The sequence below is a fragment of the Capsicum annuum genome, chromosome 6 (assembly GCF_002878395.1).
Source record: "Capsicum annuum cultivar UCD-10X-F1 chromosome 6, UCD10Xv1.1, whole genome shotgun sequence".
Lineage (NCBI taxonomy): Eukaryota > Viridiplantae > Streptophyta > Magnoliopsida > Solanales > Solanaceae > Capsicum > Capsicum annuum.
The window spans coordinates 56,364,801-56,382,745 of NC_061116.1; positions in this window are offsets into that span (position 1 = coordinate 56,364,801).

Genomic DNA, 17,945 nt, shown 5'->3' on the forward strand with positions numbered 1-17,945 from the left:
CATGGTTTGAAATGATCGTCACGACCAGGCCCTGGTTCGGGTCGTGACAGAAACCTATAGCTTACTTTAGTGAGAATTTAAGAGGATATCCATTGTAATATTCTATGTATGACAAGGAACTCTATGCTTTAGAAAATTAACAACATTATTTGTGGAATAAGCAGTTTGTGATTAGCATCGATCATGAGGCTTTGAAGCACATTAGTGTCCAAAATAATCTTAACAAAAGGTATGTCAAGTGGATAGAGTTCATTGAGTTTTTTCCATTGTGATTAATTATAGGAAAGGTAAAAATAATATTGTGGAAGATGCTTTATCTAAAAGATATGCATTGATAATATCTTATCTTCTAGGTTGATGGGTTTTGAGAGTTTGAATGAGTTATATTCTAAGGATGATAATTTTTGAGAAGTTTTTGGAGAGTGTCAAGTGAGTTTGAATAGGTGTGTCCACGTTGTTAAGAAGGGTAATGAAGTTGGAACTCCTAGATTTAAATTGAAGGAGCATTACTTGTTTAGAAATGAAAAGTTGTGTGTGACTATGTCTTTATGAAGAGAGTTATTGGTGAAAAAAGTACACAATGGAGGTTTGATGGGTTATTTTGGAGTGTCAAAAACCTTAGCTATTTTTAGTGAACATTTCTTCTAGCCTATGATAATAAGAGATATGGAGAACACTTGTGTTGGGCATTTGGATTGTAAGCTTGCTAACTCTTGTACCTAACTCCAAGGCTTCTATACCCCTTTATCTATTCCCACTGGTCATTGGCTGGATATTTTCATGAATTTTGTTGTTGACCTCCCTATGACTAGGAATGCTAAGGATAGTATCTTTATTGTTGTGGATAGATTTTCTAAAGTGAATACTTTATTGATTGCCTTCCACGACCCAAAAACTAAAGGTTATGATGGCACTTGTCGCGGAAAGCCTTGATAAGTAAGCCAATCACCCAAATTGATATGAAATGAGAAAACAACACCAAATTCCAAGGTAAGGCCTCTAGAAAGAATCTGAACCACACATATACAAATATAGTGGGAAAATATATTGCAATGATACCTTAAATCACCAAAAAAATTTGGTGTCACAGTGTAAGAACCAACTAGGAACATCATCGAAGTCATAATATACAAGTGATTGTCCAAAAGGAGCATAATCCAATTTCTAAATACAAAACAAGGCATAAACTAGATAAGAAGGGGTAGGAGATTGATTTTTGAAGCATAGATCAACCACTACCTCAGCATATTCCAAAGACTACCTGATATGAGCCATAGTGCGAAACACTCGTACCTAGATCAGGGATGAGTACGGTCCACTTGTACTCAGCAGGTATCATAGGACGACTGATCAAAGTAGACAATAAAATAGATAAAATACACACTATGGCCATGTTACCTACAATCAGAAAATATCCCAAACGATAGCCTAAACCGTCTTTACTAACAAATATAAAATATACACATATATTAAATACAAGTACAAAAAAGAAGCACAAATAGATAGACATCAAATCAAGAATAAAAATACAACACAGAATGTACACATGTACAAAATGCAATGAACATGATGATGAAAATGATGATGTGATATGTCTGAGGTTATCACACAAACTCCGTATACACCTATTGAGATCAGCTCCCAAGGTAGGACCCATGGAGGTTCATAACCCACGTACAATCCAATAACCCATACGAATACCAATCCAATATCCATAACTCCTCTATGATACATAACTTTATCATAGGGTTTTTAAAGATGTCACATTTTCTATTAGAAAAACTAGTATTTCCATAGTGGAACAAATGTTTCATTAATATATATGCTATGACGGTGTAATGCTCAAAACAAAAATAGAATGATAACTCCAAATCCAACCAAGATACCAATCATGGTAGCCAAAATGCACTTAATAAGTCAACCATCCATAATCTAATATAATCCATATACCAATGGAGTAAGATATTGAATAATATGCCTTTAATACCACATAAATCCCAACTTAGGCAATTTCCACCAAGAAGAAAATAACCAATTGCATAAATACCAGGCCAACAACATAATATAAGACCTAACATTGTCACACATAACAAATAATATTTCAAAACGACCAAATAACAACAACATAGAACCCCATTCGGGCACAAAGCAATAATAAAGCTATTTCCATGATTAGTATCTGTAAGACCCCGTAAAGTCCTAGCCAATTTCAGTCATTTATAGCATGCCAAAAGCGGTCCCATACATAGAAAATTTCATCCAAGTGTTAAGACTTAATCTTATTTTTGGCCTCAAAATTTCAATAGTCTCATTATCGATCTTTCTGGCCTTAGATTGCCAATTTTTAAATTGATTCATGATCAGGGTTATCTATAGGTCATCTCGGGTGCGTTGTGGAATTTTTTAACATAGTTTGAGTCATGTTTGGATGACCAAAATAGAAATTCAACATGATCAGGATGTATCACATTGGCTATCACGTCGTCGCCATCGAAATGACACATCGATAATTACATCAAAACCATCGATGGGGTGCGTCTCCTATCATGACACTGGGCATTTTTTAGCTCATTTAATCTCGAGTATAGAGGGATATTCCAGTCTTTTTCCCTCAATTTAAGTTGGGATTTAGATCCTAAAACAACATTTTTGACTTATTTATCATAATTCTCTCAAAATAAAAAACATTCCCTTTCAAGAACAAACCCTAGCCCCTTCATCATTCTAGTTTAATTTATAAGAAATCCCTTAATAAATTCAAAAAATTACTAATTAAGGTTGTTTAGGTGTTCATCCTTGGGTTCCTTCCATCCTTGGATTTCAAGAAATCCTTTTTCAATCACTTAGATTATGATTTACATTCTTGAATGAAACTATGTTCATGTATGTGATATTATGTAGATTTCAGGCCAAGAATAAATTGAGTTTTATGTGAATTAACTAGAATGCATGTTGGTGTATGTAATCCTCATGTTTAATCTTTGAATTTTGGTGTTAAATATGGTAGTCATGATATTCATATATTGCTCATTCTCTTGTACAAGATTTATGTATCCTAGGTGTTTAACAAAATATCTATATGAAAGAATTATACATGATAACCTATGTGTGATGCTTTGAGAGTTAATATATGATATCATTATCTATACTATTGAGTCCTGGGGGTATAGAATACCCAAAATTTAGCTGTTGTCTAGTCTCTAGTCGGAATAGAAGGATTTCATAGTATTTCAAATAGTAGCATATGGTCAGTCAACAGAATCAGTGTGAGTTCAGTCAAGCCTAGTGCAATGTAGTGATCAGTTCAGTGTCTATTCAGTTGGGATTAGGATTCAGCACCAAGCGAACCCAGGAATGGGGAATTCCTGTAAGTGATGGTTTGATCCTAGTAGCAGTCCATACATTATAGAACTACATAGCCATCATAGGGTAAATCGTCTTCCTGCCAAACTAGGGTTGATGTAACCATATACATCTCATGAGTCTTCTGGCTAGATTAGGGTTAAACCAACTACTTTTAGTAACCTGTGACATGGTGCTAAAGCCCTTCCAATAGAGGTTATAGGTTAGACCCCATATCATTCTATAATTAAGGTATGTCGGTTAGATGATAACTCCCACAATTATAGTTCTAGTTCCCAGTATTCTGTATTTAGTACAGAACTCAGTTCAGATATACATGATCATGACTTCAAGTTATCAGAAACTTAGTACTTCAGCTTTATACTAATTTAAATATATGATATACTCTTGGTATTGCATGTACAGTATTCACAGTAGGTCCAGTTTGCATATTTTATTATCCAGTCACTCCATGATATTTAGTGATTATCTTCATGCACGTGAACCATGCATATTAACATAACCTCACCTAGCATACCAGTATATTTAAAGTACTGATGCATACTTTCTTTGCAATATGATGTCTTATATCAAAGGTTTAGACGCTCAGGTTCTTGACCGTACTTAGTCAGATTTAGTTGATTTGCAGCAGTTATAGTAGTGAGTCCTCATCCATAAAGGATGACTTTTATTTAGTTATTACATTATTTCAGTACAACATTTATTTTCAGACAGTTTTGGGAGTTAGTTGGGGCCTGTCCCATCAACACTTTTATTTTAGATGTTTAAAAGGTTTTAGACATTTTTAGTTAGTAGTTATTCTATATATGTATTCATTATTGATTCAATTTTATGAACCTTATGGATTTTTTAGTTTTACTTCTGTATATGTTTCATGATTATTATTTAATACTCACAGTAGTTGCCAGCCATGGGTTATCTTGTGGTCCTTCTGGATCATAGGCACCGTGTGGCACCCAGGGTATTTTCTTGGGGAGTTACAAACTTGGTATTAGAGTCTAAGGTTCTAATGAGTCCTAGGGAGTCTGAAGATTGCGTCAAGTATAGTCTTGTGCATGGGTGTGTAGTACACCACACTTATAGACAAGAGGCTATGAGGCGTTTTTAGGAAAAGTTCCCTTCTTCTAGAGTTCATATCATGCAAGTGAGCATGTGCTCAAGTTAAAATCTCTGTCTAATTCCAATTTTCCTTTCGTTTATAGAATATGCCTCCTAGAAAACTAACGAAAAAAAAACGAGAATCAACCCATACCTCCACTAGTACAGGAAGATTACCTGAATGAACATGTCTCTCACACTGAATTTAGAGATAATTTCACTACCTTCCTATATTTAGTAGTTGTTCAGAATAATTTGTAGGTTGTTGTCCTATCTAGGCTTTTGGTTCATGCTTAGTCGAGTAAGAAGGAGGAGCGTAGGAAGAAAGAGAGAAAGAATAAGAGGGCCAGAACAAGTAGTTTTAAGTATAGGTTAAGGGGTAGTAACCACTCCTAATCCCATTAAAAATTCTCATCCCCAGCTCCACCTTCATCTAGTGTGCCAGTACCTAAGTTTAAGAATGATAGTCGAGATAGAGCACCAGGATCTAAGTCATAAGGTAGTGGGAAGGGTATTCGTACTAATTTGCTTAACGAAGAATGTGGTAGAAATCATAAAGGTATGTATAGAGCCGTCAGTGATGGGTGTTTTTGGTATGGCAAGCTAGGCCACAGGGACAAAGATTGACCAAAGAGTAGTCAGCAAGGTCGGTCCAACCACCCTCTAGTTTCATTCAATCACCTAACTCAGCTGGGTATTGTCACTTCAAGTGCTAATAGTGGTTAGCGTTAGAATAGGTTATATGTAATTCAGTCCCGACAGGATCAGGAAAGTTCTCTTGATATAGTTACGGGTACGCTACCGGCCATTCATTTGTATGTTTATGTCTTGTTAGATCCTAGAGCTTCTCTTTGGTTTGTAACCCCCAATGTAGTTGTCAAGTTTATTGTTAGTCCCAAAACCTTAGCAGAGCCCTTCTTAGTGTCTAACCTAGTAGGTACATCTATCCTAGCCAGACGGGTATACAAAACTTACCCGATTACAGTATCCCAGTAAATCACTTCAGTTGATTTCAGAAATAGAGTAGTTTAGTTTTAGCTTCTCAATGAACCATTCAGTGAATGAAGGGGTAGTACTTCAGTTCTTAGGAGTCAGATGTGATTTTAGCTTCCTTCCCAGAATTCTATGATAGTATATGACCTAAAGTTAGAAGCATGAAACTAGGAGTTTATCAACAGTAGTAAAGTAGGGATGGTATTATCTGAAGTTGAGCAGATTATATATTTCATGGGATTATTCCTGTCAAAGATGAATAAGTAGGATTTAAGTAGCGTTACAAGAATTTAAGTTTGTTGATTTGAAACATGTGTTTTGGGTGTGATATTTGTAGGCTATAATGAAAGTAGTATAGTTATTATAGAATTGGGGATATCCATGTTATGTGTTAGGATCTAATTTTGAATGTTTAAAGGTTGAACTAATAGAAAGAGGAGTTGAAAATTCTAAGTTTGTTAGTTCTTAAGTTTTTACATGATGTATTTAGGGCTATAGAAAGTTAAAATTTCTATCTCAGAAGGAATTATCAGCGGTAGGGTTTTACACTTTCAGGTGTAGTCTTTCAGGGTAAGTTTAGTGCTTATGATTATTGTTATATATTGGACTCTAGAGTAAAATAGTTTTCGTATAGTTTAGAGATATTGTTTAAGTGGTCCACAAACTTAGAATGATGGCTTTCAACTAACGGGAAGTAGGTAGAACAAGTGACCAAGTCAGGCTCTCAGAGCCTAATAGTGATGCCAGTGTCTTTTAGAATAAAACTAGGGAGGGGAATGCCTGATCCATTCTTATTTTAGTATTTGTACTTCAGTTATTACGATATTTACTCATGCGTTATATATTATCTCTATGTTCATAGCTCATATTCATGTACTTTCCATAGAATCATATACGATTCTAGTCCCTCATATAAGGAGTTCCAGTTTGCTCAATAGGGCAAATCATGTTCTATGAATTCAAAAATTCCAAACTCAAGTCATGCAGCTCATGACTCATATGCTCGTGCTCTACAGTATGTTCAGTTCTAGTATTCATGCAACACTCCTAATGATTAGTGAAATTCAAATTATGTCCTGTATATCCTCAGTTGATACAAGGATGAGGAGCACAAGGATTACAAGTTTTTGTTAAAGGTCCACGTTTTGGATTTACAAAGGAATTGAAGACCTTTTGAAGCCTTTTTCAAAGCCTTGTCCAAGCTCGGGAACTACAAAGACTACAAGGAGCGTTTAAAAAAATGGACGCGGTTGAGCATGTATTAAGTTCATCCAAGGGAGTGTATGTATTAAAGTGTGAAGACATGCCTTGAGTGTCTTAAAAACACTACAAATCAGCCCCATTTATACATTCCAAACCCACCCCCTTCATTAAGGGTAAATGTGTCATTTCCTATCTCTTTTTTAATAGACTATAAGTAGGAACCCCTTGGTCTTATTTACTTACTAACTCATTTTAAAATCACTTTGTAACATTGAACACCATATTTCCTCTCAAGAAAAAAGTAGACCACCAAACATTTTAAGCTTCACAAGTGAAAGGTTCTACTTGTGTTGTGAGACAGCTAGAAACAAGAGTGCTTGAGTGAACCGAGTTCCTCTTGTATTCCCGTAAGAACTTGGTGATTTTTAATGTGATTTGTAGGGGTTTTAGAGTTTGATACACTCTTTAGTTGCTACATTTTATATTCTCTTTGTTTCAAGTTATCTATCTTCTTATTTTTCAAGTTTGTGTGATTGTTGTTTTCGTTTGATGTCTTGTATATGTGGACTATTGTTGTGAGTTTGTGGACTATTTTGTACTCTTATAGATACCATTTGGTATCATTATTTCTTTCAGTGACCTTTCATTATGAAATGATGTAGTGATGAGCAATTTCTTAGATGGGAGATATTAATATTTCATATTAAAGAAATATTGTTCCATTCTTGTTTTACTCGAGGATGTAGTTATGAAGATAAGCTTGAACATCATGTTGGTGTGTAAGTGGATAAATGCATTACGCATTAGTGAATGGCTAGTAAGAGGTTGTATTTAGTTGTTGAATAGGAAATCAAAATTATTCATGAGATAAGAGGTTGTGAAAATATAGTGTATGCTGAATTCATGATTCACACTAGTATTACAGTGTTATGTGTGCATTTTATAGATTCGAGTAGACTTGTACATAGTAGGAGAATTCAGTCCAACTCAAACTTTAGTAGGTAGAGTTATCCGTGCCCATGTGAATATTTTCAGTAGTCTCAGGTGAAGTGCAGTATTAAGGTAGAAGATATAGTTGAGAGAGTATTCGAGGAGTATGTCTAAGCTTGAAAGATAGTAGCTGCAGTGCATAAGGCCTAGTAGCTCTATCCTAGCTGATGTTTCGTAGGCCTGTGTTTCATATTGCTGAATTTTATCCTTCTTGTGATTTCTTATCCAGATATCTTATTCAGACCATGCCAAGATTCCTTACTCCCTAAAAGTCACTAGAACTTCTTAGAAAGAGTGTCGAAGAAATACTCCAATTAGGTATAAGCTTTTAGTATGAGTTAGTCTGCATAGCCAGTAATTCAGATTAGCAGTCAGACAGATAGGTTCCTATGTTTTTCTATCTTCTGATCTAGTCTTACTATCTAAAGTTTCACGAATATATCCCTTCCAAGAAATAGTTTGTTCGCATCCATGTAAATTGTGAATCCAATTCAGTTCATGCATCTTATTTCCCAGTTAGTCAGTCATGATTCAGTTCGTAAGTGTTCTGTGCATCATCTTAGTTATCCTAGTATCTCAGTCAAGTCAGTATAATTCAGGGAATGAACTATCCCAAGGGGGAGATGTAATACTCCTTGAGTTTTTCATGTACTAAATCTCTTATCTTTTCTTTATGAAACAAGATCCAGCCAGAGATAATGGTTACTCATAAGTTGACTCTCTCATTCCTATCTCAGCTTTATAACCATTCTCATTTCACTTCATGTGTTCAAGAAATTAATTCAGTTCATGATATTCAGTTAAGGTATCATGCTTCAGACCCAGTTATGATCTCATGTTCCCATTCATGCATGTTTAGTAAAAGATCTCAGATTCTTCGGTATTCTCAACTTAAGGTAATAGTTTTCCTTAGATTTATTCTGTTCCATGCTTAATTTCAGCTGCATATCATTCTCATATCATTCATGCATTCATGAATCAGTTCAGCCATGAGCCATGTCACAAGATTCAGTCATGATTTAGCTATGCACATTAGTACAGTTGCAGTACCTCAGTGCCTCTCAGCTTAATCAGACTCATTCGAGGATGAATGTTCTCAAGGGGGAGATATTGCAAGACCCCATAAATTCCTATCCCATTTTAGTCCTTTATAGCATTCCAAAAGAGGTCCCAGACAGAAAATTTCAGCTAAGTGTTATGACTTAGTCTCATTTTTTACCTCGATATTTCAATGGTCTCATTTTCGATCTTTCTGACCTTAGATTGTCAATTTTTAAATTGATTCATGATCAGGGTTTTCTATAGGTCATCTCGAGTGAGTTGTAGAATTTTTGAACATCGTTTGAGTCACGTTTGGATGACCAAATATCTAAACATCACGATCAGGACGCGTTGCATTGGCTATCGCGTAGATACTATTAACGCGGTGTGTCACCTATCGCGTCGCTGGGCATTTTTTAGATCAATTAATCCAGAGTTTTTAGGGGTATTCCAATCTTTTTCCCTCACTTTAACACGAGATTTAGGTTCCAAAATAGCATTTTCGCCTCATTTATCACAATTCACTCAAAATTAAAAGCATTCCCTTTCAAGAACAAACCCTAGCCCCTTCAAGTTCAATTTATAAGAAATCCCTTAATAACTTCCAAAAATTAGTCAATCAAGGTATGCTTAGGTGTTCATCCTTGGGTTCCTTCCACCCTAGGAGTTCAAGAAATCCTTTTTGAAGCACTTAGATTATGATTTACATTCTTGAATCAAAATACGTTCATGTATGCGTTGCGTGGATTTCAAGCCAAGAATAATTTGAGTTTCATGTGAATTAACTAGAATGCATGTTGATGTATGTAACCCCCATCTTTAATCTTTGAATTTTGGTGTTGAATGTGGTAGTCATGATATTCATATATTGCTTATTCTCATGTACAAGATTTATGTATCCTAGGTGTTTGACAAAATGTCTATGTGAAATAATTATGAATGATAGCCTATGTATGATGCTTTTAGAGTTAAGATATGATTTCATTATCTATGCTATCGAATATTGGGGGTATTGAATACCCAAAATTTAGTGGTTGTATAGTCTCTAGTTGGAAAAGAAGGATTCTGTAGTATCCCGAATAGTAGCATACGGTCAGTCAACAAAATTAGTGTGAGTTCAGTCAAGCCTAGTACATTTCAGTGATTAGTTCAATATCGATTTAGTTGGGAGTAGGATTCAGCACACAGCGAACCCAGGGATGGGGGAATTCTTGTCAATAGAGGGTTTGACCCTTAATAGCAGTCCTTCCATTACTGAACTGCGTAGCCAGTATAGGGTAAATCGTCTTCCTGCCAGACTAGGGTTGATGTAACCATATTCATCTCATGAGTCTTCCTGCCAGATTATGGTTGACCAAGCTACTATTATCAACATGTAGCATGGTGCTAACACCTTTCCAACTTAGGTTACTAGTTAGACCCCATATCAATCTATAATCGGGTTATGCCAGTTAGATGATAACTCCCACAATATAGCTACAATTTCCAGTATTCAGTATTAAGTACAGAACTTAGTTCAGTTATACATGATCATGAATTCCTTATACATGACCATGAATTTAAGTCATCAGAAATCAGTTATCAGAAAATCAGTACTTCAGCTTCAGACTAATTTAGACAGACGATAGACGCTTGGTATTGCATGTACAATATTCACAGTAGGTCCAGTTTTGCATATACTCTCATACAGTTACTCCATGATATTTAGTGATTAAATTCATGAATGTGAACCATGCATATTAGGCTAACCTCACCTAGCATACCGGTACATTCAAAGTACTGACCCATACTTTCTTTGCACTATGATGTATCATATTATAGGTTTGGACGCTCGGGTTCCTGACTGTACTCAGTAAAATTTGGTTGATCAGTAGTAGTTATAGTAGTGGTTTCTCATCCATTGAGGACATGACTTTTATTTAGTTAATCTATTATTTCAGTTCAATATTTATTGTCAGACAGTTTTGGGAGTTAGTTGGGGCCTGTCCCATCAACTCTTTTAGTTTAGATGTTTAGAGGCTTCCAGACACTTTCAGTTAGCAGTTATTCTACAGATGTATTCAGTATTGATTCAGTTTTATGAACCTTATAGATTTTCAGTTTTACTTCCACATATGTTTTTATGATTATTATTCAGTGCTCACAGCAGGTACTAGTCATGGGTTAGCTTGTGGTCATTTGGGATCGTAGGCACTGTATGGTGCCCAGGGTTTAGTCTCGGGGCATTACGTTACCCATACCCATAACATGATTTTATACCAGTATTAACTACCCAACTCAGTATAAAAAAGTTAAGCCATAACCTACCTCGATCCAAAAGACTTTAACATGGAGACTTCCCCTCACGAACGAATTATAAATCAACAAAATCATTCAACTATAGAATCAACGCATCAAAAGGAATCTCATGATACCGATCTTGCCTATTTTTTAGTCGGGGTCAAAACAGATCCTCAAAATGAATTTTTGAAAAAGAAGGGTAGAATCAGAATTTTAGTTCAAAATTATTTTACCAATGATTAAAGAAACCAATAGAAGAAAACTCAAGTGAAAACAGATAGCAATTGGGGTTTAAATTAAATAAATACTAATTTAGGCTTTTGTCATGACCCAATTTGTTAGGCCATGATGGCACCTACTATAACCCACCAGTAGGCAAGCCAACCCCGCTGTTTGAAATGGCTAGGAAGGGACTACCCAAATATATATAGAAATGAATGCGGAATAGATGGATTAAGAGAATCAGTTACATAATAAAGTCCCAAAACCTGTTGGTATCAGTACACGAGCTTCTAATATAATAAGAGTACCAAAGTGGAATAGATGAAATAGATTACACTAATATAACTTATCTCTGAATACAACATAGAGAAAAATCTAGTACATTACGAGAGGTAAGCAATACCTGAATGTCAGGAGCTCACTCTAAGTCTCCGAACCATAGCTACTCCATACAACGCACACACCAATAGTGATAACCTATACTATGATCTGCAGGCTGCAGAAATGTAGTATGAGTACCAAATGAATGGTACTAGGTAGGCAACTACCAACTGACCCCCAAAGATAAAGCAAATATGTATAACATATAAATAGAATGGAAACTACATCCAAGTGTCTAGCAACCACATAATATAGCCAATAAAGTAATAAGGATGAATTATCTTATTCATGTCCAAGAGACTAATATAATAGGACTAAGACGGTAACAAAGATGAACTATCCTATTCCAACCATACTTAGAAATCTGAACACTATACCGTATATTCTTAGCCAATAAACGAGTAAAGGATGAAAGAATATTATATATTAATATACAAAGCCAAGGAATGAAAATACAGTATGAAAAATAAAGGAAGAGATATACAATAATACCATAGCTACATGTAGCTAGGTATGTATATATATAAGTATATAACCACGGTCTACTCGAAGTACAGCCTAAGTCGTTAGACTAGCAATTTAAGGCCTTATAATCTTAACAGGAGCTAGTGCTAGAATACTCAGGGTTCTAATCCATATCAAGTCATGATATGGTCATGCATAATAATATAATTATAAGATAAAGAGGTCAAAATCATACATCAAGTCTCGATACCGCGAATCAATTACCAATTTGTCATTAACTATCCATAACAATAATCATACTAATGATATTAACAATATCAATAACAACGCGAGTAATCGGTTAGTCCAGACAACCAAATACCTAACCAAGCATATCACGTGCCCCTACTACCCCAGGCTCAGAAGGTTCAATCAGCATATGATAGACCACGAGGCATAATCATCACCCATATCTATGCAACCCTTCCATACAAACTGATAGATATAGTTGCATACTAGTGATAAGCAATGCACATGCAAGAATGAATGCAACAAAATTCACAATACCACAAACATCAACATTATAATAACCATCATCATCCTTATAACAATTATCCTCATTATCATCCTCATCATAATCATCCTCCGGCCTTGCCGGATATATATATATTTGTCATATATAGGGCTAGTTAAACTCGAACCAGTAGATATGAACATAGGTACAGCAATATAATCATCCTCTGGATTTGTCAGGCATCATCACATCATCATAACATCCTTTGGCCTTGTTGGGTATTATTATATCATCATAATATCCTCTAGCCTTGTCGGGAATCATCGCATCATCTAATTCTTTGGCCTTGCTGGGTAACATCATATAATCATAATATTCAAATCAATGTCAATAATAGAGAGCAAAACCCATGAGGGATAAACTAAAGAACAAGCCCCATGAGGGATAAAGTAAAGAACAAGACCCACGAGGACTAAAGTAAATAATCATAAAAGAGAAGCAAGGTAGAGTACATTTCCATAATTCATCATTCATCAATATCACATTATCAATAGGCATATATACATACATAAATATCGTAACTATCATCGGATTTTACCCAGAATTTATATCATCAATCCAACATCTTTCTTCATCCCATAGCAAAGAGATATGTATCTAGATATGATGGGTGGACAGACTCATGCCATGGTTAAAAGGGTATAAATTCATAAGTTTATTGCCCGGAGTGAACTTCAGGACTAAATTATTATAAAAGTGTAGAAAGAATCAGAATCTCTCACAACCAGAATAATTAGTAGTATCAAATAATAGATTAAAACTTATCACAGTCAAGTCTTTAAAACATCATTATTAACATATTTTACATATAAGTTATTCATTAAAATGGGCATTTATTATTATGAAGAAATCTATTTAAAGATAGAAAATGGGATTTATCCCTTAGTTAGTGACAATAATAATAACATTATAATCCAATCAAAATCGTATCAATCATCGATGCAACAATTATGAATGTACCGAATCTATTCATGCCATCACCAATAGTAATAATGGTACAATAAGTATCAATTATCAATAAACTACAATCATATCTTTTATAAGGATAGACATTTCCCAGATGGTCAACTCATATCATATCATGACCTTAGGCCCAATAATGTATTCAAAATAATTATAACATCTTAATGATGGACTTTGGCCCATATAACATCTTAATCATGGACTTTATAAATCATCTCATTTTAAATAAGCCATACCATATTTAAGTCAAATCTACCCCAAACTATAGTTCCAATATCACTAAAATAGACCAACACTTAATCCACAACCCAAACCTAGCATCATTTCTTACCCATTTTATGAATTAGTTCAATTTAGGAAGAAGGCAATAGAGTTCTAAAAGGTAGTAAGAATTTCACCATATAGGTCAAAAACCCTCATCTAATCCCCAAACTATAATAGTTAAGACTATGTCATTCTACCCATAATCAATCTTAACATTCATATTCACACACAATATAAATCATATATCATCTACAAAGAAGAATAGACAGAAGCCTACCTCAAAACTGAACCGCAAATTCATACTTCATTCACCAAACATCCATATTTACTTCACAATCCTAAGATGCCATCACATTATCAAAATCATAATGTATGTGTCAATAAGAGAATAACAATACCCATATTTCACCATTGTGCTTCAGGTCTCAAAATGACACCAAAAATCCCAATTTGGTCCCACTTATGAAAAATACATTTTCGAGGCCAACCCAACATGATATCAAGATCATAGAATCAAAACCCTTAAAAATGGGTAAAAATCGAGCAAACTTTGGGCTAAAATTAAGCCTTCAAACTATTTGGGGTCTTGGGTCAAGAACTGAGAAATTCATCAAGAAAGTGATGAAATCTTACCTTAATTCTGATAATAATTGAGATAATAGATGTTAAAAAGATACCCAAGTCACCTACAAGACTCAATTTCAAGATAGCACACCCTTTTAGCATTTTTATGTCTCAAGGATTAGTCGAAAATAACCCAAATGCAGCCAAAAGGGTCCTTTTATACTTATGTCAGGTATAGATGTATTGATATCATCGTCCAGGGATTGCTATCGCAATTGTCCAATTGCCATACACTTTGTACGATCTCCATAGGGCGATTACAGCAGCCCTTATGCAATCTCAATGCACTAGCACCAGCAAACTTGAAAGTTTTTTCAAGTTTCCAACAACGCCTTGGGGCTCATTCAAAATCCAATTTTTGCAAATGAACTATGTAACCGTACTAAATTTGATGTTTTGGATGCAATGGTGAAGTTGAATTTTCCATCCAAGGTTGTTTTGACTAAATGTGGATCCTACATCCATATTTCTAATTTTCCAACTTTTTTACCAATAGATCAAAATGACCTCGGGTATATTTGGACCCAAATCAAAGTTCTACCCAACCTTAAAGTGATATTTTAGAGCTGCTTATGCAGTTAGAATTCACATCTAAGATCATTTTACCAATATTTTTATTCGCTAGCTATTGGAACCAGCGAAGACTTCTGAGTAGGGAATTGACTTTAAAAACTAAATGAACTTCTCGGCAACTGAACTATTAGTCCCAAGAACTCATAAATGACTTGGAATAGGTATGGGAAATCCCTAATGGTGGAAATAAGCAAAAATATAAAAAATGACGTGAAGGGTCATTAGAGCTTTTCGAGCCAAAATCCTTAAATTCCACAATTCAAATTGAATTTAAAATGATTTAAATGATAATAATCAAAGAAAAATAATTGAAATAGGGGTTTAGAGCTTACCCAAGATTGAAAATGGAAGAAGTCACCCAAAAATTATAAAACTCGAAGCTTCAAATCTATAAAATAATGGAAAATTTAAGAAAAGAATATGTATATAGGTACCAGGTTTTGCTAAAATAGGCCTTTATCCACTTTATCAGTCAGTGCTAAAGCTCCTGATGACTGCTAAAATGGTACGTTTACTTAGGTGGTAGGTCGCTAAACCGGGCAAGCCCGCACTAAAGTAGCTAGTGCTTTAGTGGCCCACTTACTGCTAAAGCGACATACACCATGCTGGTAGGGTTGCAAGAGCATCATATAGCCATAAAAGATCTATCCGCTAAATCACCCAAAGGGACACTTTAGCAGTCACACCATCTTTTATTGTTCCAGCTGGAAACTTGGAAAATTTTTAAGTCTCCATGGATCCCTTTGGATTTATCTGGAATCTCGAGGATGCAAACGAACTATGATACTTTATCAAATTTGATGCTCCGGACTCAACGACGGCATTAGATTCTCAAATAGTGTTGTTTTACAAATTGACCCCCGAGACCTAATTTCACAACTTTACAAATTGAGGATTGAAATGAGATACCAATGCCGTAAAATAATACCAATAATGTTACCAACCTAAAATCAATGTTCTAAATCTTTTGGTGTAGTCCACTTAGCCATCCAATACACAAAACAACAAATGTTGACCAAAGTTAGCTATAAAGCCTTTATAACCTAAAAAACCACAAACTCACATAAATAACATCAAAATGCATTGGGAATTATGCCAATCATCCCCACACTCTGAAATACCACAAAACAACCATAGGGGGGAGGTAAAATGGTGAAATCATACAAAAATGAATAATTCACAAAAATCACCAAAAATTAAGTCATTACATCATCCACCATTAAAAGTCTAGTCCTCCCTTAAACTAAAGGAAAGGGAAAATACCTGAATCAACAAAAATCTGGGGATAACTACCACATATATCAGACTTGACCTCTAAAGTAGCCTCATATATAGGTCAATGTCACCACTGGACATTAATCACCAGAATATTTGTAGAATATAACTGCCTGACCTCCCTGGCAATAATAGAGATAGGATCCTCAACAAAAGACAACCTCTCATCTAACTAAACTGAATCTCATTGAATAAAATAAGACTCATCTATAATGTAAGCATGGAAATATGAAAAACTAAAAGAACAACTGAATTTAAGGGAAATTTAAATGAAACACCCCAAGTCTTGGACCCTTGCAAAATTCCCTTGGTTTTGGAATTATTGGACTTGGTACGACTCAAGGGTACTAATCGTGCCCTTGAATATGACTTGTGGGATGGCATGGTGGTTCACTCGTACACTAGGCAGTGTGTTTGGGGTAGCTTTTACCCAAGATATAACTCATATTGGTATGAGTTGTATAGGAATACATGAGTGGTTCAAGGCAAGTTGTATGGTACTTTTTTGAGTTATCTTGTGGAATCTTCCCAAGGTATGGTTAGTGGGTACGATTGAGTATACAATTGGGCGGTTTTGAATGGTAGAGCTACACAACACAGGTAAAGGTTTTAATGGCATGCTAAACGCGGTTACCTTTCCTGACATGGTTATATATATATATGTATGTATGTATGTATGTAGTTTTATGCATTATGGATGGTCTTACTAGGCTTTGTAAATGTCATTATTTTATCCTTATCCTGAGTGCATACTAGTGTTCACCCACTAACCCATCTTTGGGTGGCTGTATACCCATGCTATGGAGGGACCGACCATTCTACTTCTCCTGCTTAGTGATCGAATTCAGGGATAGTCGATGTTGTATTGAAGTGGTGAGATTCCATATTATGGAAGGTATCTATTTCATGTCATGGGTTACTTTACATATTTCTTGTCTTTTATAGACTTTGGTTTTTGGCTATGCTCGGGGGCATGTCCCGACTAGGTACTCTTTGGCTAGTCTAGAGGCTTTGTATGGACAACTGAGGAATTGGGTATGTATGGATTTGTTATGTTTCATATATATATATACATAAATGCATCGGTTTATTACAATTGGATTTGGTTTATGGGTTTTTGCATTGGTTTGGTTGGTCACTGGATGGTTGGACTCGGTTGGGTTGGTCTCAGATATAGAATTATCCCAGAGTCACCACATAAATATATACGCTACCTTGTTATATGTTTGGATTTTATCCAACTCAAGGTATGCATTTGGTGGTTGGGTTGGGTGACGGGGGAGGTTCCCAGTCCTTGTTGGGCTTGGGATTGCCCATTACGATAAGGCCCTAGTTTAGGTTGTGTCATCTAATTTGTAAGATGTATCTCCAATAGTCTAAAGAATCTCAAATAGTCCAATATACTTGGGGCTAAGTTTTACCCTCTTCCCAAACCTCATGACATCATTTATGGACAAAACATAAAGGAAAACTCGATCACCAACACTAAATACAAAGGCACAAAGTCTGCAATCCGCATAGCGATTCTGCCTAATCTGAGCCACTCAAAGTATATCCTGAATGACCCAAAATCTATCTAAGGACTCAGTAAGTAATTCCATACCTCGAGTTATAATCTTAAAAACTACAAACTAACCACCTAAAAGTGACGATGTCT